General features: G+C 37.9%; 1 pseudogene; it reads right to left on the minus strand.

The window, feature by feature from the left end:
* Positions 1-26,549, minus strand: part of LOC143666002 (60 kDa heat shock protein, mitochondrial pseudogene) — a 108,402-nt pseudogene that overhangs the window by 79,761 nt on the left and 2,092 nt on the right.

A 26,549-nucleotide genomic window follows, 5' to 3' on the forward strand; every position in this document is an offset into this window, starting at 1 on the left:
TCTCCCCAATAAAATGCAAAACATGAATGTTTATAGAGCAATTCTTAAAATAGATGGGAGAAATTACAAGAGATTTATTTTAGTTTGCTATCTGCCAGGATGTAATATACCAGAAACAGAATGGCTTTTAAAAGGGGAATTTAATCGGTTGCTAGTTAACAGTTCTAAGGCTGAGAAAATATCCCAATTAAAGCAAGTCTATAAAAAAGTCCAAATTAAGGCACCCACAAGAGGTTACCTTCACTCAAGAAATACTGATGAAGTTCAGGGTTTCTCTCTCCACTGGAAAGGCACGTGGCGAACATGACAGTGTCTGCTAGCTTCCTCTCCAGGCTCTTTGCTTCATGAAGCTCCCTGGGAGGCGGTCTCCTTCTTCATCTCCAAAAATCACTGGCTGGTAGACTCTGTGGTTCTCTTGTCATTCGCAAAAGGAACTCTTACTAAAATGTTTCCCCTTTTTTAGGATCCCAGTAAACTAATCAAGAACCATGTAAAATGGTGGTGACATGTCTCCATCTACTCAAGTTTAATATCCACAATTGATTGAGCCATATCTCCATGGAGATAAAGTAATCGAGTTTCCAACATGTAGTACTGAATAGGGATTAGAAGAAACTGTTGCTCCCTCAAGACTGATTAAGATTAAAATATGGCTTTTCTAAGGTACATAAATCCTTTCAAACTGGCACAAGATTTAAAAAATAAAATAAAACAAAATTCAGAATCTAAAAGTACAAAGCTAATTCAGCAAGAGCCTAAAGTTGAGGAAAGAGTGGGCAGGAAAAGAAGAAAATGGGAGAAGGAGGAGAGAACAGGAAAAATAGGAAATTGAAAGTATCCCATACGCAATTATTAGGTTTTTCTTTGTCTATAATAACAGAGAAAGTTTTGTGAACATGAAGAAACAAATTTTGATGGAATGACAGAGAACAGTATAGTTTTCACATAAATGAGAAAAAAAAGATAAAGAGTAATTGATGTTTAAATGAAATATTAAATTGATGAAACCAGTAAAAATAAGAGAAAATAATAAAGTAAAATGAACAATACACACAAAATAAAGTGGGAGGAATAAAATCAAGTAAATTAATGAAAGTACTTAAATTAAATTCTCCCCTTAAAAGATAGACTGAAATAATAAGAATTTTAAAAAATTATATGTTGTCATAAAGAACAAAGTATTAAATCTGTGTTGAAAATAAAGAGATGATTAACAGGTTCTATTAAAATGCAGATGCAACCACCAAAAAGTAGGAGCTAGTATCAGACAGTAAAGAGTTTAAGGTTAAAATCACCCACCAGTGATTGTGAAAACCTTGTGCCTGATGCTCCTTTTATCCAGGGTATGGACTGATGAGCAAAAACATAAGGATAAAAATAAATAAGTAATAGACATGGATAAAGTGTAAAAAATCGGGTAGATTGAAATACTAGTGGTCAATGAGAGGGAGGGATAAGGGGTATGGGATGCATGAGTTTTTCTTTTTTTCTTTTCTTTTTTTTTTTTTTTTTTTTTATTAACGGAAAGAAAAGAAAAAAAAAAAAGAAATTAACACAACATTTAGAAATCGTACCATTCTACATATGCACTCAGTAATTCTTAACATCATCACATAGATGCATGATCATTGTTTCTTAGCACATTTGCATCGGTTTAGAGGAACTAGCAACACAACAGAAAAAAATATAAAATGTTAATATAAAGAAAAGAAATAAAAGTAGTAGTAATAGTAAACAACAACAACAACAAACAAACCAACAAGCAAACAAAAACAAAAAAAACCCTATAGCTCAGATGCAGCTTCATTCAGTATTTTAACATGATTACTTTACAATTAGGTATTATTGTGCTGTCCATTTTTGAGTTTTTGTATCTAGTCCTGTTGCACAGTCTGTATCCCTTCAGCTTCAATTACCCATTGTCTTACCCTGTTTCTAACTCCTGCTGAACTCTGTTACCAATGACATATTTCAAGTTTATTCTCGAATGTCCGTTCACATCAGTGGGACCATACAGTATTTGTCCTTTAGTTTTTGGCTGGATTCACTCAGCATAATATTCTCTAGGTCCATCCATGTTATTACATGGTTCATAAGTTTATCTTGTCTTAAGGCTGCATAATATTCCATCGTATGTATATACCACAGTTTGTTTAGCCACTCTTCTGTTGATGGAGATTTTGGCTGTTTCCATCTCTTTGCAATTGTAAATAATGCTGCTATAAACATTGGTGTGCAAATGTCCGTTTGTGTCTTTGCCCTTAAGTCCTTTGAGTAGATACCTAGCAATGGTATTGCTGGGTCGTATGACAATTCTACATTCAGCTTTTAAGGAACCGCCAAACTGCCTTCCACAGTGGTTGCACCCTTTGACATTCCCACCAACAGTGGATAAGTGTGCCTCTTTCTCCGCATCCTCTCCAGCACTTGTCATTTTCTGTTTTGTTGATAATGGCCATTCTGGTGGGTGTGAGATGATATCTCATTGTGGTTTTGATTTGCATTTCTCTAATGGCCAGGGACATTGAGCATCTCTTCATGTGCCTCTTGGCCATCCGTATTTCTTCTTCTGGTAGGTGTCTGTTTAAGTCTTTTTCCCATTTTGTAATTGGGTTGGCTGTCTTTTTGTTGTTGAGTTGAATAATCTCTTTATAAATTCTGGATACTAGACCTTTATCTGATATGTCGTTTCCAAATATTGTCTCCCATTGTGTAGGCTGTCTTTCTACTTTCTTGATGAAGTTCTCTGATGCACAAAAGTGTTTAATTTTGAGGAGCTCCCATTTATTTATTTCCTTCTTCAGTGTTCTTGCTTTAGGTTTAAGGTCCATAAAACCACCTCCAGTTGTAAGATCCATAAGATATCTCCCAACATTTTCCTCTAACTGTTTTATGGTCTTAGACCTAATGTTTAGATCTTTGATCCATTTTGAGTTAATTTTTGTATAGGGTGTGAGAGATGGGTCTTCTTTCATTCTTTTGCATATGGATATCCAGTTCTCTAGGCACCATTTATTGAAGAGACTGTTCTGTCCCAGGTGAGTTGGCTTGACTGCCTTATCAAAGATCAGATGTCCATAGATGAGAGGGTCTATATCTGAGCACTCTATTCGATTCCATTGGTCGATATATCTATCTTTATGCCAATACCATGCTGTTTTGACCACTGTGGCTTCATAATATGCCTTAAAGTCAGGCAGCGCAAGACCTCCAGCTTCGTTTTTTTTCCCCAAGATGCTTTTAGCAATTCGGGGTACCCTGCCCTTCCAGATAAATTTGCTTATTGGTTTTTCTATTTCTGAAAAATAAGTTGTTGGGATTTTGATTGGTATTGCATTGAATCTGTAAATCAATTTAGGTAGGATTGACATCTTAACTATATTTAGTCTTCCAATCCATGAACACGGTATGCCCTTCCATCTATTTAGGTCTTCTGTGATTTCTTTTAACAGTTTTTTGTAGTTTTCTTTATATAGGTTTTTTGTCTCTTTGGTTAAATTTATTCCTAGGTATTTTATTCTTTTAGTTGCAATTGTAAATGGGATTCGTTTCTTGATTTCCGCCTCAGCTTGTTCATTACTAGTGTATAGAAAAGCTACAGATTTTTGAATGTTGATCTTGTAGCCTGCTACTTTGCTGTACTCATTTATTAGCTCTAGTAATTTTGTTGTGGATTTTTCTGGGTTTTCTACATATAGTATCATATCGTCTGCAAACAGTGATAGTTTTACTTCTTCCTATCCAATTTTGATGCCTTGTATTTCTTTTTCTTGCCTAATTGCTCTGGCTAGAACTTCCAACACAATGTTGAATAATAGTGGTGATAGTGGACATCCTTGTCTTGTTCCTGATCTTAGGGGGAAAGTTTTCAATTTTTCCCCATTGAGGATGATATTAGCTGTGGGTTTTTCATATATTCCCTCTATCATTTTAAGGAAGTTCCCTTGTATTCCTATCTTTTGAAGTGTTTTCAGCAGGAAAGGATGTTGAATCTTGTCAAATGCCTTCTCTGCATCAATTGAGATGATCATGTGATTTTTCTGCTTTGATTTGTTGATCTGGTGTATTACATTAATTGATTTTCTTATGTTGAACCATCCTTGCATACCTGGGATGAATACTACTTGGTCATGATGTATAATTCTTTTAATGTGTTGTTGGATACGATTTGCTAGAATTTTGTTGAGGATTTTTGCATCTGTATTCATTAGAGAGATTGGTCTGTAGTTTTCTTTTTTTGTAATATCTTTGCCTGGTTTTGGTATGAGGGTGATGTTGGCTTCATAGAATGAATTAGGTAGTTTTCCCTCCACTTCGATTATGTTGAAGAGTTTGAGGAGAGTAGGTAGTAATTCTTTCTGGAATGTTTGATAGAATTCACATGTGAAGCCGTCTGGTCCTGGAGTTTTCTTTTTAGGGAGCTTTTGAATAACTAATTCAATCTCTTTACTTGTGATTGGTTTGTTGAGTTCGTCTATTTCTTCTTGAGTCAAAGTTGGTTGTTCATGTCTTTCCAGGAACCTGTCCATTTCTTCTAAATTGTTGTATTTATTAGCGTAAAGTTGTTCATAGTATCCTGTTATTACCTCCTTTATTTCTGTGAGGTCAGTAGTTATGTCTCCTCTTTCATTTCTAATCTTATTTATTTGCATCCTCTCTCTTCTTCTTTTTGTCAATCTTGCTAAGGGCCCATCAATCTTGTTGATTTTCTCATAGAACCAACTTCTGGTCTTATTGATTTTCTCTATTGTTTTCATGTTTTCAATTTCATTTATTTCTGCTCTAATCTTTGTTATTTCTTTCCTTTTGCTTGCTTTGGGATTAGTTTGCTGTTCTTTCTCCAGTTCTTCCAAGTGGACAGTTAATTCCTGCATTTTTGCCTTTTCTTCTTTTCTGATAAAGGCATTTAGGGCAATAAATTTCCCTCTTAACACTGCCTTTGCTGCGTCCCATAAGTTTTGATATGTTGTGTCTTCATTTTCATTTGCCTCTAGGTATTTACTAATTTCTCTTGCAGTTTCTTCTTTGACCCACTTGTTGTTTAAGAGTGTGTTGTTGAGCCTCCATGTATTTATGAATTTTCTGGCACTCCGCCTATTATTGATTTCCAACTTCATTCCTTTATGATCCGAGAAAGTGTTGTGTATGATTTCAATATTTTTAAATTTGTTAAGACTTACTTTGTGACCCAGCATATGGTCTATCTTTGAGAATGATCCATGAGCACTTGAAAAAAAGGTGTATCCTGCTGTTGTGGGATGTAATGTCCTATAAATGTCTGTTAAGTCAAGTTCATTTATAGTAATATTCAGGTTCTCTATTTCTTTATTGATCCTCTGTGTAGATGTTCTGTCCATTGATGAGAGTGGTGAATTGAAGTCTCCAACTATTATGGTATATGTGTCTATTTCCCTCTTCAGTGTTTGCAGTGTATTCCTCACGTATTTTGGGGCATTCTGGTTCGGTGCGTAAATATTTATGATTGTTATGTCTTCTTGTTTAATTGTTCCTTTTAATAGTATATAGTGTCCTTCTTTGTCTCTTTTAACTGTTTTACATTTGAAGTCTAATTTGTTGGATATTAGTATAGCCACTCCTGCTCTTTTCTGGTTGTAGTTTGCATGAAATATCTTTTCCCAACCTTTCACTTTCAACCTATATTTATCTTTGGGTCTAAGATGTGTTTCCTGTAGACAGCATATAGAAGGATCCTGTTTTTTAATCCATTCTGCCAGTCTATGTCTTTTAATTGGGGAATTCAGTCCATTGACATTTAGAGTTATTACTGTTTGGATAATATTTTCCTCTACCATTTTGCCTTTTGTATTATATATATCATATCTGACTTTCCTTCTTTCTACACTTTTCTCCATGTCTCTCTCTTCTGTCTTTTTGTATCTGACTCTAGTGCTTCCTTTAGTATTTCTTTCAGAGCTGGTCTCTTGGTCACAAATTCTCTTAGTGACTTTTTGTCTGAGAATGTTTTAATTTCTCCCTCATTTTTGAAGGACAATTTTGCTGGATATAGGAGTCTTGGCTGGCAGTATTTCTCTTTTAGTAACTTAAATATATCATCCCACTGTCTTCTAGCTTCCATGGTTTCTGCTGAGAAATCTACACATAGTCTTATTGGGTTTCCCTTGTATGTGACGGATTGTTTTTCTCTCACTGCCTTCAAGATCCTCTCTTTCTCTTTGACCTCTGACATTCTAACTAGTAAGTGTCTTGGGGAACGCCTATTCGTGTCTAATCTCTTTGGGGTGTGCTTCACTTCTTGGATCTGTAATTTTAGGTCTTTCATAAGAGTTGGGAAATTTTCAGTGATAATTTCTTCCATTAGTTTTTCTCCTCCTTTTCCCTTCTCTTCTCCTTCTGGGATACCCACTACACGTATATTTGTACGGTTCACATTGTCCTTGAGTTCCCTGATACCTTGTTCAAATTTTTCCATTCTTTTCCGGATAGTTTCTGTTTCTTTTTGGAATTCAGATGTTTCATCCTCCAAATCACTAATTCTATCTTCTGTTTCTTTAAATCTGTCATTGTAGGTATCCATTGTTTTTTCCATCTTTTCTACTTTATCTTTCACTTCCATAAGTTCTGTGATTTGTTTTTTCAGTTTTTCTATTTCTTCTTTATGTTCAGCCCATGTCTTCTTCATGTCCTCCCTCAATTTATCGATTTCGTTTTTGAAGAGGTTTTCCATTTCTGTTCGTATATTCAGCATTAGTTGTTTCAGCTCCTGTATCTCATTTGAACTATTGGTTTCTTCGTTTGACTGGGCCATATGTTCAATTTTCTGAGCGTGATCCATTATCTTCTGCTGGCGTCTGGGCATTTAGTCAGATTTCCCCGGGTGTTCGACCCCACAGGTTGAAAGATTTTTCTGTGCAATCTCTGGGTTCTGTTCTTCCTATCCTGCCCAGTAGGTGGCGCTCGTGGCACATGCCTGTCTGTGGGTTCCACCAGCGAAAGTTGCTGTGGGTCCCTCAACTCTGGAAAACTCTCGCCGCAGGGGAGGTTCGGCAGCCGAAGCGTCTTGGAAGAATGCCAGCCGGCCCGGGGTTCCAAACGCGGGGAGGGTCGCCGGCCGTCGCAGCACAGGAGAGCGTCCGGCCAAATTAGCCAGTCGGCCCGGGGCACCAAGCGTGGTGGGAGGACACCAGCTGTCGCAGCCCGGGAGAGTGCACTGTTCCCAGCCGACGGGGGAGTCACGTGTTTGGAAGGGATCCTCCTGGTCACTGTTCTCCGCAGTCTGGGGATTTCCGACCCAACTATCTCAGTTGTTCCGGGGGGCCTTGTGTGGTGGGGGCACCAGCCGCCGCGGCCTAAGGGGACCGCCTGTCCAATTCTACCAGCTGGCCCGGGAAGGTGGAAGGGAGGGACTCCGGTCGCTTGCCGTCCCACCCAGGAAAGCCCATGCCCCTTGGTGATCTCACTGGAGCTGGTTCTCCCAGATAGTCAGCCGTTCCAGGATGGGGTACGCTGTCCCTTTGATCTCCCTCATGGCTCCGGGAGCTGCTCTGTATTATCTCCACTCCCCCAGTAGCTGTTCTGGAGGAGGAAAGGTGAGGGCGGCAAGGCTGTGGAGGCTGGTGGCGGAGGAGCATGGTGAAGGCGGGGGAAGAGGGCACAGTGGTGGTTGGAGAGCAGCCGGAGCAGGAGGGGGAGGAGGGGGGAGAAGAATGGCGGGCGGCTCGGCTGCTGCGGGGCGTGGGCGCCGCGCGGCGGGCCGGCGGAGAAAGAGAGGGGAGAAGGATGGCGGGCGGCTCGGCTCTCTTTTTTTTTCTTATTATTTCTTTTTCTGGAGTTATGCAAATCTTCCAAAAATGATCATGGTGATGAACACACAGCTATGTGATGATATGGTAAACCCTTGACTGCATACCACTTGTGGACTGTATGTGTGTGAAGATTTCTCAGTAAAAATATTTTTTAAAAATCACCCACCAGAATAAAGAGGAACATTGTGTAATTAGGAAAGCGTGATATTCTAGTTTGCCAGGCTGCCAAAAGCAGATACCATAAAATGGGTTGGCATTTAACAGTGGGAATTTGTTGGCTCACAGACTTAACAGTTTCAAGGCAGAGAAAAATGTTCAAATCAAGGCAACATCAGGGAAAATGCTTCCCTTTTTCAGGCAATCTGGGGCTATGTAGGTTGGAAATACTCTAGCTAAGTATTTGCAAACCTTCTCTTCACAAAGAGTCACCTACTTTCTAGTTAAAAGTACAGAATCCTGGATCTTTCTCTAGAGCTTCTAATTCAGGAGATCTGGGGGAAGGTCCAAGTTTTTGAATTTCTGTCTGTGCTTCAAGGTGGCTTTATGATTAGACAATTTTGAAAATGCTTCTTTAGCTAATTCTAAGGTCTAATAATCATAAATGGTATGCACACACTATATTTTGGAGTTGTTTTCTGTATAACCTATCTGACTTCTCCAGTCACTTCCACAGGAGAAGATAGTATTCATTCACTAATCTTGCCTCTGCTGTATTCACTTATTACACCTCTGTTCCTTAAATTCTCTGAGTCTCAGTTTTCTCACCTGAAATATGAAGATAATATTAATAATAATAAGGAAATCTTTAGAGAATGTAATAAATTAATGTTGGTAAAACATTTAGCATAGGACTTAGAAAAGTAAGCCTGTTCTGTTTTTATTTTATTTTATTTCTTTCTGTATGGACAGGCACCAGGAATCGAACCCAGGTCTCTGGAATGGCAGGTGAAAGTTCTGCCACTGAGCCACTGTTGTACTGCCCTGTTACTTAATGTAACAACTTTTGCTTGTCTAATGTGGTTGATTATTTACAATTTACAAAAACATTGCAAGTATTCCTCCCTCCAGTCTTCCCAAAGACTGGTTGCTGGGCTCCTCTAACATATGGCAAGACACATAGTGATGTCTGTTGGTCTCTCCTTTCCCTCCCAGGATTTATTATTTTCAGCTTCCTGCTTCTGTCACTTTCTTTCTTTGTCGGAATTTCATTTTCTTATAAAGGACTCAAGTAAAAGGATTAAAATCCACCTTGAATGAAGTAGTTCACACCTTACTCACCAAAAGAGCTGACTTATAATGGGTCCACATTCACAGGAATGTGACAAGTTTAAGAACATACTTTTCTGAGATATATATATAGCTTTGAACCATCACATATAATTAATGAAAAAAAATCATAAATCTGAGTGTTCTGTCTGCATAAAATTAAAACTTTTAGAAACAAAGAGAATTTATTGGAAATCATAGTAGATTTCAATAGACTTCTGTAAAAAACAGAAGAAATTTTGTGAATAAAAAATGAGTGATGATACACAAATTTCAATTTTCTTATGAGATGTAGAACTTGAAATTACTTGAAAAAAAATTTTTGTGTGTGCTCATTGAGCTTCTTTTATTTATCAACTGTGCTGTTTTGCACTGTTATATACCCCAGAAAAGCCATGCTTTTCAATTTTGGTGGGCCAGACATATTGCTAGCTCAGACTTTTTGATTAGGTTGTTTTCATGGAGATGTGACCCTAGTAGCCATTCAAGACGGGTCTTAATCCTTTTACTAGAGCTCTGTATGAAGAGAATAAAAGGTAGAAAACACAGCTAGAGCCAACACAGAGCAGAAAGATGAAACCAAGTGACAGATGTTTGGAGATGCTTGAAGATAGACAGAAAAGCTCAGAAAGGAGCCCACTGGATCCAGGAGCTGAAAGCAACAAAACCTGGGAGCAGAGAGCCAGCAGGTATTGCCATGTGCCTTACTATGTGACAGAGAAACCTCAAGCATGATCAGCCTTTCTTGAGTGAAGCCAGCCTCTTGCTGATGCCTTAATCTGGATATTTCCATGGCTTTAGAAATGTAAATTTTTGACTTAATAAATCCCTTTTGTAAAGGCACTCTATTTCTGATACATAGCATTCTGAAAGCATTAGCAAACCAAAAAACCAACTGAGATTCAAAAATATGTCAAATTCAAAAAGGTATAACTATTACAAACCAATTCTCTAATCTTAACTATATATGAGGCTTGGGAGGCACTTTCATTACATAAAAATTAGCAAATTAACTTTTATTTAGTATATGAATTAAAGAGGTATTTAAACCTAAGTACAAACTATCTAAAAAACAATAAAAAGGAGGAAAGGTTAAACAAAAGTCTATTGGACATAGTAAAAACATAGTATTAGACTTGTTTCATTAAGTCTTGGCATTCAAGGAAAGCTCTGTCACAATATTAGCTAGATACACACTTAGGGAACAGACACTTCAGAATCTAAATTCTACCATTAGCAAAAATATCAAAATATCCAGGTTTCAATAAAAGTATACATGATACACAAAGGAACTTGAAGTGATATCCCAAGCAAAAGGAAAGATATAAACATGAGAAACAAACAATGGCTGCAGGTATAATCAGCAACAGATGAACATCAAATGCCATTGGCTCATGTCCACAGCAACAGAACTAGGCACCTTCAGCTGGCCAAGCTGACACCTGAACCTAACTACCACAATATGCTTACGAGTATATATACAAACAGAAAGAAAGGGAACATCTCATTTACATTAACTCCTGACAGAATTTGGAATGTGGGAAAAGGGAGGGGATTTGTTTTACCTTCATAAATGTTTATGTTATATAACTAGTTCCCTTGGTAGAACGAATATGTTTGAAAATTATTTCAAATTATTCTTTTAATTTGAAAGTTAGTAAATACAACTTTTCAATGTAGGAGGTAAGTCGTTTATAAGCAGCCTTGTAAATAAGGTCAAGGTAAGACCTACATCAAGGAAGTGAGAAAATCTCAGCAATGTGGAGTCCCACAAAGGCATACCACAAAGCAAAGTGTGCATCTTTCCCAATTTTATTAAATTGGCTTGATGTTGGATTACAGCCGTAAATATTTTTGTATATCTTAGCACATATTCTGCCACTGCACCAGACTCTTGTAATTGATTAGTGAAGAGGAAGTGAAAAATAGGGGAGCCGTGCACACCTTCCTTCTCCGTTATAGCGGCTTTGCATAAGTAAGCCTAAGCTGAAAGAGGAGCAAAGCTTTTAAGGAGATGAGAATTTAGACTTTTTTATTCACTCTTCCATTCAACAAATATTTACTGACTGCCTACAATGTGCTGACCACCTTTTTAGGTTCAAGGAATAAATTAGTCAAAAGGAAAGAAAGGGAAAAGATGAAGGGAGAGAGAGGGAGGGGATGAGGGAGAGAGGAAAAGAAAGAAGGAAAGAAATAAGGAAGGGAGGAAAAAGGAAGGAAGGAAGAAGGAAGGCAGGTAGAAGAATGCAGTAGGATGGAGGTTAGGGGAGGCTGAGATGGAAATGGGGTTTGCAGTTGCAAACAAGATGGTCAACGAAGTCCTCAATGAGAAGATACCATTTGAGAAGAGACTTGACAGATGTGGTAGTTACCCAGACTAAACTTTTCAGTACCTAGAAGAAAGAGATCATTACTTTATCATCTGAGAGTGATTGAGAAAGTTATGAAATAACTTGACTTTTAATCCAGGTTCAGGAAAGGAGGAACGTTATTTAAATTTTAACCCAGGTTCAGGAAAAAACTTGTCCACAGAGTGAGTTGAATGGGGACTGGCAAGAAAGAATAAGGCATCCTTAAAGTATCCTTTTGAGGTCAAACTCACTCTTTAATAAAGTGATCATATATAATTTAAGGACAAGAGCACCCAGAACCAGATTCCATAACTTCCAACATTCTATATACTAAAAATATCCTTGTTTCATGTACCATTTGTACTTAAGAAAAAAATAAATCTCTATTTGCAAGGTATAATCTAAATGCCTCTGTAACTCTATCTGTAGCACTTATTGCAATTGGGTTCTTTTATAGTCAGGGAATAGCTTCCCAATTTTCAGGATGAATCATTTGAGTTAAGAGCATAATTTGTCCCTGTGTTCTGTAGATAAGCATGCACTTTTCAGGGTGGATGCTTGGAGGACTGGTTTTCTATAAATTCATTGTGTTCCAAAAAGTCAGAACTTTTTCTCTTGCTTTCTTGAGTTATACTTTAGTTTCATGAGAAAGGCTCCTCCCTTCATATACATAATTCATCAGCACATTGCAATGAATTCAAAAGGGAATTATTGTTTCACTTAGCATTTTGTCAATACAAAAAATACAAGCATGCCCAAATTATAAAGAAATAGAGAATATAATGCCACTTTCCCCACTGTTCTAGTTTGCTAGCTGCCGGAATGCAATAACTCCAGAAATGGAATAGCTTTAAAAAGCGGAATTTAATAAGTTGCTAGTTCACAGTTCCAAGGCTGAGAAAAATGTCCCAATTAAAGCAAGTCTATAGAAATGTCCAATCTAAGGCATCCAGGGAAACATACCTCGATTCAAGAAGGCCAATGAAACTCAGGGTTTCTCTCTCAAGTAGAAAGGCACATGGTGATCACAGTCAGGGTTTCTCTCTCAGCTGGAGGGACACATGGCGAACATGGCATCATCTGCTAGCTTCCTCTCCAACTCCCTAGGAGGTGTTTTCCTTCTTCATTTCCAAAAGTCACTGGCTGGTGAACTCTGCTTCGTGGTACTGTGACATTCTCTTCTCTTCGAATCTTCTGACTTTCTCTCTTGCTGTTCTTTAGCTTTTCCCAAAGTGCTTCTTCTCTTAAAAGATTCCAGTAAAATCAATCAAGACCCACCTGGAATGGGTGGAGATGTATCTCGTGTTAGTTAGATTCAGTTGTCAACTTGGCCAGGTGAGCATACCTAATCTTGTTGCTGCAGACATAAGCCAACGGTACGTGAACCTCATCTGTTGCCAATTACATCTGCAGTTAGCTAGGAGGCGTGTCTGCTGCAATGAGTGATGTTTGACTTAATTGGCTGGTGCTTAAATGAGAGAGTGCAATGTAGCACAGCCTAGCAGCTTGGCATTCCTCATCTCAGCACTCGCAGCTCAGCCCAGGCCTTTGGAGATGCAGAAAGAAGTCACCCCGGGAAAGTTGTCGGAACCCAGGGGCCTGGGAGGAAGACCAGCAGAGACCACCCTGTGCCTTCAGTGGAAAGTTAGCTGCCTTTCCTCTGAAGAACCAACAAAATAAATCCCCTTTTATTAAAAGCCAATCCATCTCTGGTGTGTTGCATTCCGGCAGCTAGCAAACTAGAACACATCTCCACCTTATCCAGTTTAACACCCACTGTTGAGTGAGTCACATCTCCATGGAGATAATATAATCAAGTTTCCAAGGTACAGTGCTAAACAGGGTTTAAGAGAAATGGCTGCCTTTACAAAATGGGATTAGGATTAAAACATGGCTTTTTCTAAGGTACATAAATCTTTTCAAACTGGCACACTCACCATCATGATCTAATGCATAGTCGTAGATAACAAGGCTATTTTTTAAGACTCACAGGTTGGCAAAGAGATCAGTAAGCATGATTTTGTATTTAAGTTTATGATTTTACGGATAGAATGCCTGTAGTCACAACTAGCATGTAAGAACTATGATGGCTAAGACTTTGTCTGATATATTGCTTTTGAAAAAAAAAAGGAATGAGTGATTCAATATGTCTTAGAATTATTTTACAATAAAACATATAATTAAATTGATTCACCTACACCAAGATAAAATGTGTCTCGTAGCATTATGTAAAGTCATGCATTATGAAGGAAAAGGATGCCTTTCAGAACCAAATTAATATGAGAAAGCAGTGCAAAAACTTACATATCACAACTATTTTTTATAAAGTAATACTTTTATCCTAATTTTATAGACAAGGAAACTGAAGATAAAAGAGATCAAATAACTTATCCAAAGTCATGCAGGCAGTAAATAGTAGAGTGCATATTCAAATTCAGAACCCAGAGCTGTTTGGCTACAAACCCCAACTGTATTGGAGCTAGTGTCTTAGCACAGTTTGAATTATTTTGACAAGGAGGAGAGGCCATTATCAATATCATCTCTACATTTTCTTACTCAAGTTTTCAACTGCTGGGAAAGTTGTACTGACCCTGTTAGAGCCCTAAAATTCCATTTCCTGTAATCTGAACTGAGAGGTACCTATTATCTTGTGATTCAAATGAAAGTAGGTGGTTAAGAGACCATACTGAACTCAATTCAAAAGAAATCACTGAGGTCAATGTAGTAATATGGAAATTATTTTCTTTTTGTTTGCACAACTACAACATGTGGTTCACCCTTAATCTTTAACTAAATTTATGTATCTCAAAGTAAGGCATGTTCTAAAAATCTGGATGGTCCTTGTGATACATGTCCATAATAATTCTATTGGAAATTTAGGGCACAAATGATGTGTTCTTAAGTATGTGAGAAGTTAAAATATGAGCAAAATTCGTTAACAGCTATTTCTTCAAAGAAGCAATGTAAATGGCCAATAAGCATATGAAAAGATGTTCAACCCCATTAGTCATCAGGGAAATGCAAATCAAAGGCACAAAATGATACTGTGTCACACATACTAACATGGCTAAAATAAAAATGCCAGACAATAAAAAGTGTTGGCAAAGGTGTGTAGGAATTGAACCCTCATAAATTGCTGGTAGAAATGTACAATGGTGCAGCCACTTTGTAAAACAATATGACAGTTTCCCAAAAGGTTATCTATAGTTACCAGATAACCTAGAAATTACACTCCTAGATAAATACTCAAGAGAAATAAAAATATATGTCCACATAACAACTTGTACACAGATCTTCATAGCAACATTATTCACAATAATCAAAAGTGGAAACAACCCAAATGTTCATAAACTAATGAACGGATAACTAAAATGTAGTATATCTATAAAACAGAACATTTTTCAGCAATAAAAGTAAAAAGATATGAATAAATGCTACAATGTGGGGTATATTAAATGCATTATACTAAGTGAAAGAAGCCAGCCATAAAAAGACCATATATTGTATGGTTCCATTTACATGAAATGTCTACATTAGATAAATCTAGAAAGTATATTAGCAGTTGCCTAGAGCTGGGGGTGGGGGTGGGGCATTTCATAGGAGAGATGATTGCTAAAGGGTATATGGGGTTTCATTTTAGAGTGATGAAAATATTCTAAAATTGATTGTGGTGATGTTTGCACATCTTCTGCATATGTTAAAAATCATTGAATTGTGTACTTTAAATAGGTGAATTGTATAGCATGTGAATTATATCTCAATAAAGCTGCTATTTTTTAAAAAAAGGTAAAGATTGGGAAGAGCATTATTTTCAAATGTGGGGTCAGAGTTAAGGAACTAACAAGGGATGGCTGAGCATACAGGGACTGGCAACATTAAGCAGCTATTAAGGGGCAGAGTGAGAAGAGTTTTAGGTGAGAAGGAACAACCCAGTGAGAGGGAACAGTCCCCAAAGACAGTCCTTATTTCTGACACCAATTGCAAGTTCGAGGATTCCCCAAACCACTGTCAGTTTCAGTAATTCATGAAGGGACTCACAGAACCCCAGTGAGCTATTATACTCATGATTACAGGTTATTGCAGGAAAAGTAGCCCAGGGACTAAGTGCATAGGGCCAAATCCAGGAGGGGCCCAAATGTAGAGTTTCTGTTGTCCTATCCCCATGGAGTCATGGATATTTACTCTCCTGATATATATATATATGAGATTATATGCACAGAGTATTCCCAACTGAGGAAGCTCACACAGGCCTCTATGTTCAGAGTCTTTATTGAGTATTCAATACATGGGCATGATTGATTGATTGGTTGTCCACATGGCTGATCTCAGTCTCCAGGTCAACTAATACCATGTGACCCAAAGCCTCTGCCCTACATCACTCTGTTGGCCCTTATTACATGACCAACCCTAACTACAAAGCTATATGGGTATGACAAGCCCCTTCCCTAAATCATATTATTAGACTATCCAGTATGATCCAAGGCCCCTGAGCAACAAAGGCACTTCTATCAGGCTTAACACTCCATGGGTCTTGAGATCACCTCCCAGAATCAAGGACAGAGGCAGAGCCAAATTCTTTACTACACCCACGGAATGCAGCAATTATGGGAGAGAACTATCTTGTTTTAGTTTATAAAAGCTGCCAGAATGCAATATACCATTTCAATGAAATGAAGTAGCTTTTGAAAAGAGGACTTTATTAAGTTGCAAGTTTGCTGTTCTAAAGCCTTGAAAATGTCCAAACTAAGACATTCAGGGAAAGACACCTTTATTCAAGAAAGGGTAATATGTCCAGAACACCTCTGTCAGCTGGAAAGGTGCATTGACAAAATCTTTTAGCTTTCTCTCCCCATTTCATAAGGCTTCCCCTGTGGCATTTTCCCTCTGCATCTCCAAAGGTCTCTGACTGTGTAGGCTCTGTTGACTCTAAAGCCTTTTCCAAAATGGTTCCCTCTTAAAGGGCTCCAGTAAGCAACCACACCTTGAATGGGTCTCCATGGAAACCATCCATTCAAAAGTTACCACTCACAATTGGGTGTATCACATCTTCATGGAAAAAGATCTCACCCAACAACATCGAATGAGAATTAAAGAGCATGGCTTTTCTGGGGTACAGAACAGCTTCAAACTAGCACATGTACTTACACTGAAATTGAAGAGAGGATTGCTCAACAGATGCAGCCTTTGGTAGAGGAATGAATGCAACCATTGTCAATCTACGGCCCTACAGTGAGGGAGCCGGAAGAAAACATACCCTTATTCTCTCCCCTCCCACACCCCAATCTCCTCATGTCCACCCTTGGTAAATTCAATTGTTCCCAGAAGGTGAAATAGCTGGGATGGTACAGTGTATCCTGGAGCACAGAGCCAGGTAGGGAAAGGTAGGACATGGATCTGAGGGACAGTAAAACCCATACAGCACAGTTGCTCTTGTGCAGATGCACTGCTTAGACTTATTCCTCTCTGATCGCCTGTAAAAAACCTGCTCACCTGTCAAAGCTCAATTAAAACTTACCACTCTGGAACCTTTTGTACCACTCAGTAAGAAGAAACAAATACTTTTTTGTATACTTACTGATTTGTATACCTGACCGTGTAATGTGGTATGGGGTTGTGACACAGAGTCTTGGGTTCAGATCCAAGTTATGCCACTTATTATATGTCTGACTTTGGATAAGTCAATTTCTCAAAGTCCACATTTTTTTAACTGTAAAATGGGGATAATAATCTAACTTACTTCAAAGTGCCATTATAAAGAATTATTCAGATGATCCTTGTAATGCACTTAAAACCTATTTAGCACATGCTAACCACTCACTAAGTATTAGTTATTTGGGGAATGGTGGTCAATGGTTATCGGACTGTATAGTTTTGCTGACATACACTGCTTCACTCTTCTTCATATTCCTAGGACCAAGTGGTGCATGGGCATATCCTAGATGTTCATTAAATATTTAAATATTTAAAGCATGAATGAATGCTGTTATTCTTTGCATTAACCATTAAAAAACCTCCCAGTTTCCCAATGGTCCTGCTGTTCCAATGATCTAAAATTTGAAATGCTGAAATTGCTCCATCCCTTCTGTCCTTCATTTGCCACATCCAGTGACTTTTTAAAAAGTATATTGCTTGAATCCCCACTCTCCTCTCTATCCCCATTTCTTAACAGGACCATTTCTTAACTCCCTTGTGTCTAACTCTCTCACTTTACACTCTGAATGACTCTGTCCACTATCCTGGTTAACTCCTATATTTGCTTTAACCTTGAGATCATGTCACCTCCTCTAGGAAAAAGCTAGGAAGCTTTTACTTCCTTTTAGGAGGACTTATCTGTCCTATATTCTACTTACTCAAAAATCTACTCTTCTTTTCTACTACTCTTCCCCTTCTTGGGAGAGTCACAGATGCATGCTCAGTAACCATCACTCAACCTTTACTTACCCTGCTTCCCTTTCTATTGTGCACATGTTTCAGTCTGCTTCCATTCCACAGTCCTGGAGAGATCTCAGGTCTTATGAAAAGGTCCAACTAAACCTTTAAACTGGGAACAAACAGCCTCAGATGCTTAACAGGGCTGAAATTCTCAGTGACAGGGACTCCCTCCCCTGGGTTGTATAAATACTGAACACTCAGCACAGGGTTCCTCTTCTCTGAGGTGAAGTTGAGTATGTGGAGCTGCCATCCACTAATACTGACCAGAGAAGTTTGGATTCCCTAAGAGACTAATGAAAGGATGTCTTCCTCTGCTCTTTTGAATACTTTATGCTGTGTGAGTAATAAAGTAGTCAATGGATGAAAGTTTCTGTTGTGCCTAAGCCTGTGTTCCCAACAACATAGCATGTAGCAATGCACTCCAAACCTCTTTCTTAGTCTGCATCAGCTACACTGGCCTAGCTTCTCTCACTCAAAAATTCTAGATACTTACACAACTCAGGATCTTTCTCTAGCTTGTTGATGTCCCTTCTCCTTCTCAATGAGACTCGATAAGACCACTCTACTAGGGCAATCTGATTTCTACCCACTCTGCTCCATATTCTAGACTTTCCTACTAGTGCTACCTTTTTTTTTTAATATCTTACAGTGCTTATAATTTCCTAAAGCTCTTTTCAATATATTTATTTAGACTTATTGTTTATTATTGTCTCTGGGGAAAGGATTTTGTCTGTTTTATTCATTGATACATCTCAAATTCTGGAACAGTGCATGGCACATAAAAGACATCCCAAAATTACTTCTTTTTAATGAATGAAGCCTACAAAAGACTGTAATTTCAGCCTTACATAATTGTGTCCTGTCATTGTGCTTAGTCATCTGTTTCCCTCATGAAGACATGTGTGTGTGTGCATGTGAGAGAGAGAGAGAGAGAGAGGGAGAGAGAGAAAGAGAGAGCGTGCTAAAAAATGCCTTAACTTTTTTTAAACTTTAAACAAAAGTTTATTATGCAGTTATTCTTACTCTCTGCAAAAAAGCTGCTTCTTAGCTTCTCATCTACTGATGGCAAGCACTAAAATCCTGATTTTAATAGAATCAGTAAAAATGCTTCAGTGATCAAGTTGAAAGCAGTACACCATTACACGGTTCTTGTACCTAGTATCAGGAATGTACAAATGTCTTTTTATTCAAAAATATAAAATAAGTTACCTGTAGGCATGGACAATGACAGGCAGCAGTAAACCATTATATATTGTCAATTGAAACCAGTAACTGATGGTTATAGTGATTTTCTTATATCACCCAACCTTTTCTTCTGTCATTTTCTTCAAATGACTTTCATAAGTTATTGGTGAGAAATATTGCCTTGAGTTCCCCATCACAGTTCAGTAATTATGGTGGAGCATTGTTCTAGGAATTAGAACATGCCACCTGCCATACCCCATTCTGCTCACTTTGCCCATTCCACTCTCCACCCATTCTGCTCATTGCAGGGTCCTTGCTTTCATTAAAAAAAATTTTTTTTATTAATTAAAAAAATTAACAAGCAAAACATTAAGATGCCATTCCATTCTACATATACAATCAGTAATTCATAATAGCATCACATAGTTGCATATTCATCATTTCTTAGTACATTTGCATCGATTTAGAAAAAGAAATAAAAAGACAACAGAAAAAGAAATAAAATGGTAATAGAGCAAAAAAAGACTATACATACCATACCTCTTACCCCTCACTTTCATTTACCACTAGCATTTCAAACTGAATTTATTTTAACATTTGTTCCCCCTATCATTTATTTTATTCCATATGTTCTAGTCTTCTCTTGATATAGTAGCTAAAAGGAGCATCAGACATAAGGTTTTCACATTCACAGAGTCTCACTGTGAAAGCTATATCATTGTTCAATTATCATCAAGAAACATGGCTACTGGAACACGGCACTACATTTTCAGGCAGTTCCCTCCAGCCTCTCCACTACATCTTGAACAACAAGGTGATATCTACTTAATGTGTAAGAATAACCTCCAGGATAACCTCTCGACTCTGTTTGGAATCTCTCAGCCATTGACACGTTGTCTCATTTTACTCTTTCCCCTTTTGGTCGAGAAGTTTTTCTCAATCCCTTGATGTTAATTCTCAGCTAATTCTAGGGTTTTTCTTAGTCCCTTGATGCTGAGTCTCAGCTCATTCCAGGATCTCTGTCCCATGTTGCCAGGAAGGTCCACACCCCTGGGAGTCATGTCCCATGGAGAGAGGGGGAGGGTGGTGAGACTGCTCGCTGTGTTGGCTGGAGAGAGAGGCCACATCTGAGCAACAAAAGAGGCTCTCCTGGGGGTGACTCCCAGGCCGAAATTTTGAGTAGACTTGACCTATCCTTTGTGGGGTCAAGTTCCATATGAACAAACCCCAAGACTAGGGGCTCAGCCCATAGCCTTGGTTGTCCACACTGCCTGTGAGAATATCAAGAATTCAACTTGGGGAAATTGAATTTCTCCCCGCTCTCACCATTCCCCGAAGGGGACATGCAAACATTTTTCCAGTCACTGAGCAAATCACTCTGGGATTCATCGATGGGGCATCACTCTGGACAAACCAACAAAATCTCATGTGCTACCTGAGATTTCAAATACTTATGACATTCAATCAAACTATCTACATGAGTTATATTAGGAAATGCTCTAGTCAAAATCTAAATTTTGTAACAAATAAACATTTTTCCCTTTAGTCTCATACATATGTTGACATTTTAAAGTATTAATTATCATCTATTTTCAGCACCCTGCAATAATGACATTCCTTTGTTCTTCCTCATGCCAAAACATTTTTAAAATTTGTACATTGTACATTTCACTATTATTATATACTCTAGGCATTCCTAGATTATACCATCTTGATCTTTACATCTATCTTTCTTTCTGATTTCATTTATGTCCCCAGCCCTCCTCCCTCTATCATTCTCACATGCAGCTTCATTCAGTGTTTTAACATAATTACATTACAGTTAGGTAGTATTGTGCTGTCCATTTCTGAGTTTTGCTATCCAGTCCTGTAGCACAGTCTGTAGCCCTTCAGTTCCAATTACCCCTTATCTTACCCTATTTCTATCTCCTGATGATCTCTGTTACCAACGACATATTCCAAGTTTATTCACTAATGTCAGTTCATATCAGTGCCATACAGTATTTGTCCTTTAGTTTTTGGCTAGTCTCACTCAGCATAATGGTCTCAAGGTCCATCCATGTTGTTACATACTTCATAAGTTTATTCTGTCTTAGAGCTGCATAATATTCCATCGTATGTATATACCACAATTTGTTTAGCCACTAGTCTGTTGATGGACATTTTGGCTGTTTCCATCTCCTTGCAATTGTAAATAATTCTGCTATAAACATTGGTGTGCAAGTGCCCGTTTGTGTCTTTGCCCTTAAGTCCTCTGAGTAGATACCTAGCAATGGTATTGCTGGGTCAAATGGCAATTCTATGTTCAGCTTTTTGAGGAACCGCCAAACTGCCTTCCACAGTGGTTGCACCATCTGACATTACCACCAACAGTGAATAAGTGTGCATCTTTCTCCACATCCTCTCCAGCACTTGTCATTTTCTGTTTTGTTGATAATGGCCATTCTGGTGGGTGTGAGATGATATCTCATTGTGGTTTTGATTTGCATTTCTCTAATGGCCAGGGACATTGAGCATCTCTTCGTGTGCCTTTTGGCCATTTGTATTTCCTCTTCTGAGAAGTGTCTGTTCAAGTCTTTTTCCCATTTTGTAATTGGATTGGCTGTCTTTTTGTTGTTGAGTTGAATAATCTCTGTATAAATTCTGGGATACTAGACCCTTATCTGATATGTCATTTCCAAATATTGTCTCCCATTGTGTAGGCTGTCTTTTTACTTTCTTGATGAAGTTCTTTGATACACAAAAGTGTTTAATTTTGAGGAGCTCCCATTTATTTCTTTCTTTCTTCAGTGCTCTTGCTTTAGGTGTAAGGTCCATAAAACTGCCTCTAATTATAAGATTCATAAGATACCTCCCTACATTTTCCTCTAACTGTTTTATGGTCTTAGACCTAACGTTTAGATCTTTGATCCATTCGGAGTTAACTTTTGTATAGGGTGTGAGATACGTGTCCTCTTTCATTCTTTTGCATAAGGATATCCAGTTCTCTAGGCACCATTTATTGAAGAGACTGTTCTGTCCCAGGTGAGTTGGCTTGACTGCCTTATCAAAGATCAAATGTCCATAGATGAGAGGGTCTATATCTGAGCACTCTATTCGATTCCATTGGTCGATATATCTATCTTTATGCCAGTACCATGTGTTTTGACCACTGTGGTTTCATAATATGTCTTAAAGTTAGGCAGCATGAGACTTCCAGCTTCATTTTTTCCCCTCAAGATACTTTTAGCAATTCGGGGCACCCTCCCCTTCCAGATAAATTTGCTTATTGGTTTTTCTATTTCTGAAAAACAAGTTGTTGGGATTTTGATTGGTATTGTGTTGAATCTGTAAATCAATTTAGGTAGAATTGACATCTTAACTATATTTAGTCTTCCAATCCATGAACATGGTATGCCCTTCCATCTATATAGGTCTTCAGTAATTTCTTTTAACAGTTTCTTGTAGTTTTCTTTGTATAGGTCTTTTGTCTCTTTAGTTAAATTTATTCCTAAATATTTTATTCTTTTAGTTGCAATTGTAAATGGAATTCATTTCTTGATTTCCCCCTCAGCTTGTTCATTACTAATGTATAGAAACACTACAGATTTTTGAATGTTGCTCTTGTAACCTGCCACTTTGCTGTACTTGTTTATTAGCTCTAGTAGTTTTGCTGTGGATTTTTCAAGGTTTTCGACGTATAGTATCATATCATCTGCAAACAGTGAGAGTTTTACTTCTTCTTTTCCAATTTTGATGCCTTGTATTTCTTTTTCTTGTCTAATTGCTCTGGCTAGAACTTCCAACATGATGTTGAATAACAGTGGTGATAGTGGACATCCTTGTCTTGTTCCTGATCTTAGGGGGAAAGCTTTCAATTTTTCCCTATTGAGGATGATATTAGCTGTGGGTTTTTTCATATATTCCCTTTATCATCTTAAGGAAGTTCCCTTGTATTCCTATCCTTTGAAGTGTTTTCAACAGGAAAGGATGTTGAATCTTGTCAAATGCCTTCTCTGCATCAATTGAGATGATCATGTGATTTTTCTTTTTGATTTGTTGATATGGTGTATTACATTAATTGATTTTCTTATGTTGAACCATCCTTGCATACCTGGGATGAATCCTACTTGGTCATGATGTATTATAATTCTTTTAATGTTTTGCTGGATTCGATTTGCTAGAATTTTGTTGAGGATTTTTGCATCTATATTCATTAGAGAGATTGGTCTGTAGTTTTCTTTTTTTGTAATATCTTTGCCTGGTTTTGGTATGAGGGTGATGTTGGCTTCATAGAATGAATTAGGTAGCTTTCCCTCCACTTCAATTTTTTTGAAGAGTTTGAGAACGGTTGGTACTAATTCTTTCTGGAATGTTTGGTAGAATTCACATGTGAAGTCATCTGGTCCTGGACTTTTCTTTTTGGGAAGCTTTTTAATGACTGATTCAATTTCTTTACTTGTGATTGGTTTGTTGAGGTCATCTATTTCTTCTTGAATCAAAGTTGGTTGTTCATGCCTTTCTAGGAACTTGTCCATTTCATATACATTGTTGTATTTATTAGCATAAAGTTGTTCATAATATCCTGTTATTACCTCCTTTATTTTTGTGGGGTCAGTGGTTATGTCTCCTCTTCCATTTCTGATCTTATTTATTTGCATCCTCTCTCTTCTTCTTTTTGTCAATCTTGCTAAGGGCCCATCAATCTTATTGATTTTCTCATAGAACCAACTTCTGGTATTATTGATTTTCTCTATTGTTTTCATGTTCTCAATTTCATTTATTTCTGCTCTAATCTTTGTTATTTCTTTCCTTTTGCATGCTTTGGGGTTAGTTTGCTGTTCTTTCTCCAGTTCTTCCAAATGGACAGTTAATTCCTGAATTTTTGCCCTTTCTTCTTTTTTGATATAGGCATTTAGAGCAATAAATTTCCCTCTTAGCACTGCCTTTGCTGCATCCCATAAGTTTTGATATGTTGTGTTTTCATTTTCATTCGCCTTGAGATATTTACTGATTTCTCTTGTAAATTCTTCCTTGACGCACTGGCTGTTTAAGAATGTGTTGTTGAGCCTCCACATATTTGTGAATTTTCTGGCACTCTGCCTATTATTGATTTCCAACTTCATTCCCTTATGATCTGAGAAAGTGTTTTCTATGATTTCAATCTTTTTAAATTTTTTGAGACTTGCTTTGTGACCCAGCATATGGTCTATATTTGAGAATGATCCATGAGCACTTGAGAAAAAGGTGTATCCTGCTGTTGTGGGGTGTAATGTCCTATAAATGTCTGTTAAGTCTAGCTCATTTATTGTAATATTCAAATTCTCTGTTTCTTTATTGATCCTCTGTCTAGATGTTCTGTCCATTGATGAGAGTGGGGAATTGAAGTCTCCAACTATTATGGTAGATGTATCTATTTCCCTTTTCAGTATTTGCAGTGTTTGCCTCGCGTATTTTGGGGCATTCTGGTTCGGTGCATAAATATTTATGATTGTTATGTCTTCTTGTTGAATTGTTCCTTTTATTAGTAGATAGTGTCCTTCTTTGTCTCTTTTAACTGTTTTACATTTGAAGTCTAATTTGTTGGATATTAGTATAGCTACTTCTGCTCTTTTCTGGTTGTTATTTGCATGAAATACCTTTTCCCAACATTTCACTTTCAACCTATGTTTATCTTTGTGTCTAAGATGTGTTTCCTGTAGACAGCATATTGAAGGATCCTGTTTTTTAATCCATTCTGCCAGTCTATGTCTTTTGATTGGGGAGTTCAATCCATTAACATTTAGTGTTATTACTGTTTGGGTAATACTTTCCTCTACATTTTGCCTTTTATATTTTATATGTCATATCTAATTTTCCTTCTTTCTACACTCTTCTCCATACTTCTCTCTTCTGTCTTTTCGTATCTGTCTCTAGTGCTCCCTTTAGTATTTCTTGCAGAGCTGGTCTCTTGGTCACAAATTCTCTCAGTGACTTTTTTTGTCTGGAAATGTTTTAATTTCCACCTCAGTTTTGAAGGACAAGTTTGCTGGACATAGAATTCTTGGTTGGCAGTTCTCTCTTTTAGTAATTTAAATATATCATCCCACTGTCTTCTCTCCTCCATGGTTTCTGCTGAGAAATCTACACATAGTCTTATTGGGTTTCCCTTGTATGTGATGGGTTGCTTTTCTCTTGCTCTTTTCAAGATCCTTTCTTTCTCTTTGACCTCTGACATTCTGACTAGTAAGTATCTTGGAGAACATCTACTTGGATCTATTCTCTTTGGGGTGTGCTGAACTTCTTGGATCTGTAATTTTAGGTCTTTCATAAGATTTGGGAAATTTCCAGTGATAATTTCTTCCATTAGTTTTTCTCCTCCTTTTCCTTTCTCTTCTCCTTCTGGGACACCCACAGCATGTATCTTTGTGCGCTTCATATTATCATTCAATTCCCTGAGTCTCTGCTCATATTTTTCCATTCTTTTCCCTATAGTTTCTGTTTCTTTTTGGATTTCAGATGTTCCATCCTCCAGTTCACTAATTCTAACCTCTGTCTCTTGAAATCTACCATTGTAGGTTTCCATTGTTTTTTCATCTCTTCTACTGTATCTTTCATTCCCATAAGTTCTGTGATTTGTTTTTTCAGACTTTCCATTTCTTCTTTTTGTTCATTCCTTGCCTGCTTCATGTCCTCCCTCAATTCATTGATTTGGTTTTTGATGAGGTTTTCCATTTCTGTTCATATATTCAGAATTAGTTGTTTCAGCTCCTGTATCTCATTTGAACTATTGGTTTGTTCCTTTGACTGGGCCATATCTTCAATATTCCTGGTGTGATTTGTTATTTTTTGCTGGCATCTAGACATTTAATTACCTTAATTAGTTTATTCTGGAGATTGCTTTCACTTATCTTACCTAGGGTTTTCTTGCTAGATGAGTTTGTTGTCTATCTGTTCTTTGACCTTCAGTTCAGCTTTTTCTGGGCCTCTATCTTAAGTTTTATTTAACAGAGGGTAATTTTTCAGTTCTTGTTTTCTTGTTTCTTGTCCTGCTTGTAAGGTGCCTTTTCCCTCCCCACCCTTGGGAGGGTCTACATAGGTATTACAGACTCCAGCTGGTTTTTCCCGGACTAAACTGGCCTCCTATCAGGGGAAAGGAGTCACCTGCATCAGTTTTCCCTGAGGGTGATACCCAGCAGGTTGAAAGACTTTCCTGTGAGGTCTCTGGGCTCTGTTTTTCTTATCCTGCCCAGTATGTGGCACTTGTCTGTCTGCAGGTCCCACCAGCCAAAGATGTTGTGGCTCCTTTAACTTTGGAAGGCTCTCCCTGCTGGGGGTGTGGTGGAGACAGAGGAGAGGTTGTAGGGTGGTTTTAATGGCTTCAAATTGCCAAGCCCTGGGATCTGAATTCCTTGAGAGTGGGATTCCACCGAAGTTGGGCTTCACCCCTCCCCTGGGGAAGGCAAACATGGGAGATAGCCCTGAAAGCAGTCTGTTTCTGCCTATTCCTGGGGCAGTTGCAGCCCGAGTAGCCCCACCGTTGACTCCAGAGGCAGCGAAGCCTCCATAGAAA

This window comes from Tamandua tetradactyla, chromosome 22, assembly GCF_023851605.1.
Source record: "Tamandua tetradactyla isolate mTamTet1 chromosome 22, mTamTet1.pri, whole genome shotgun sequence".
In the NCBI taxonomy this organism is placed as follows: domain Eukaryota; kingdom Metazoa; phylum Chordata; class Mammalia; order Pilosa; family Myrmecophagidae; genus Tamandua; species Tamandua tetradactyla.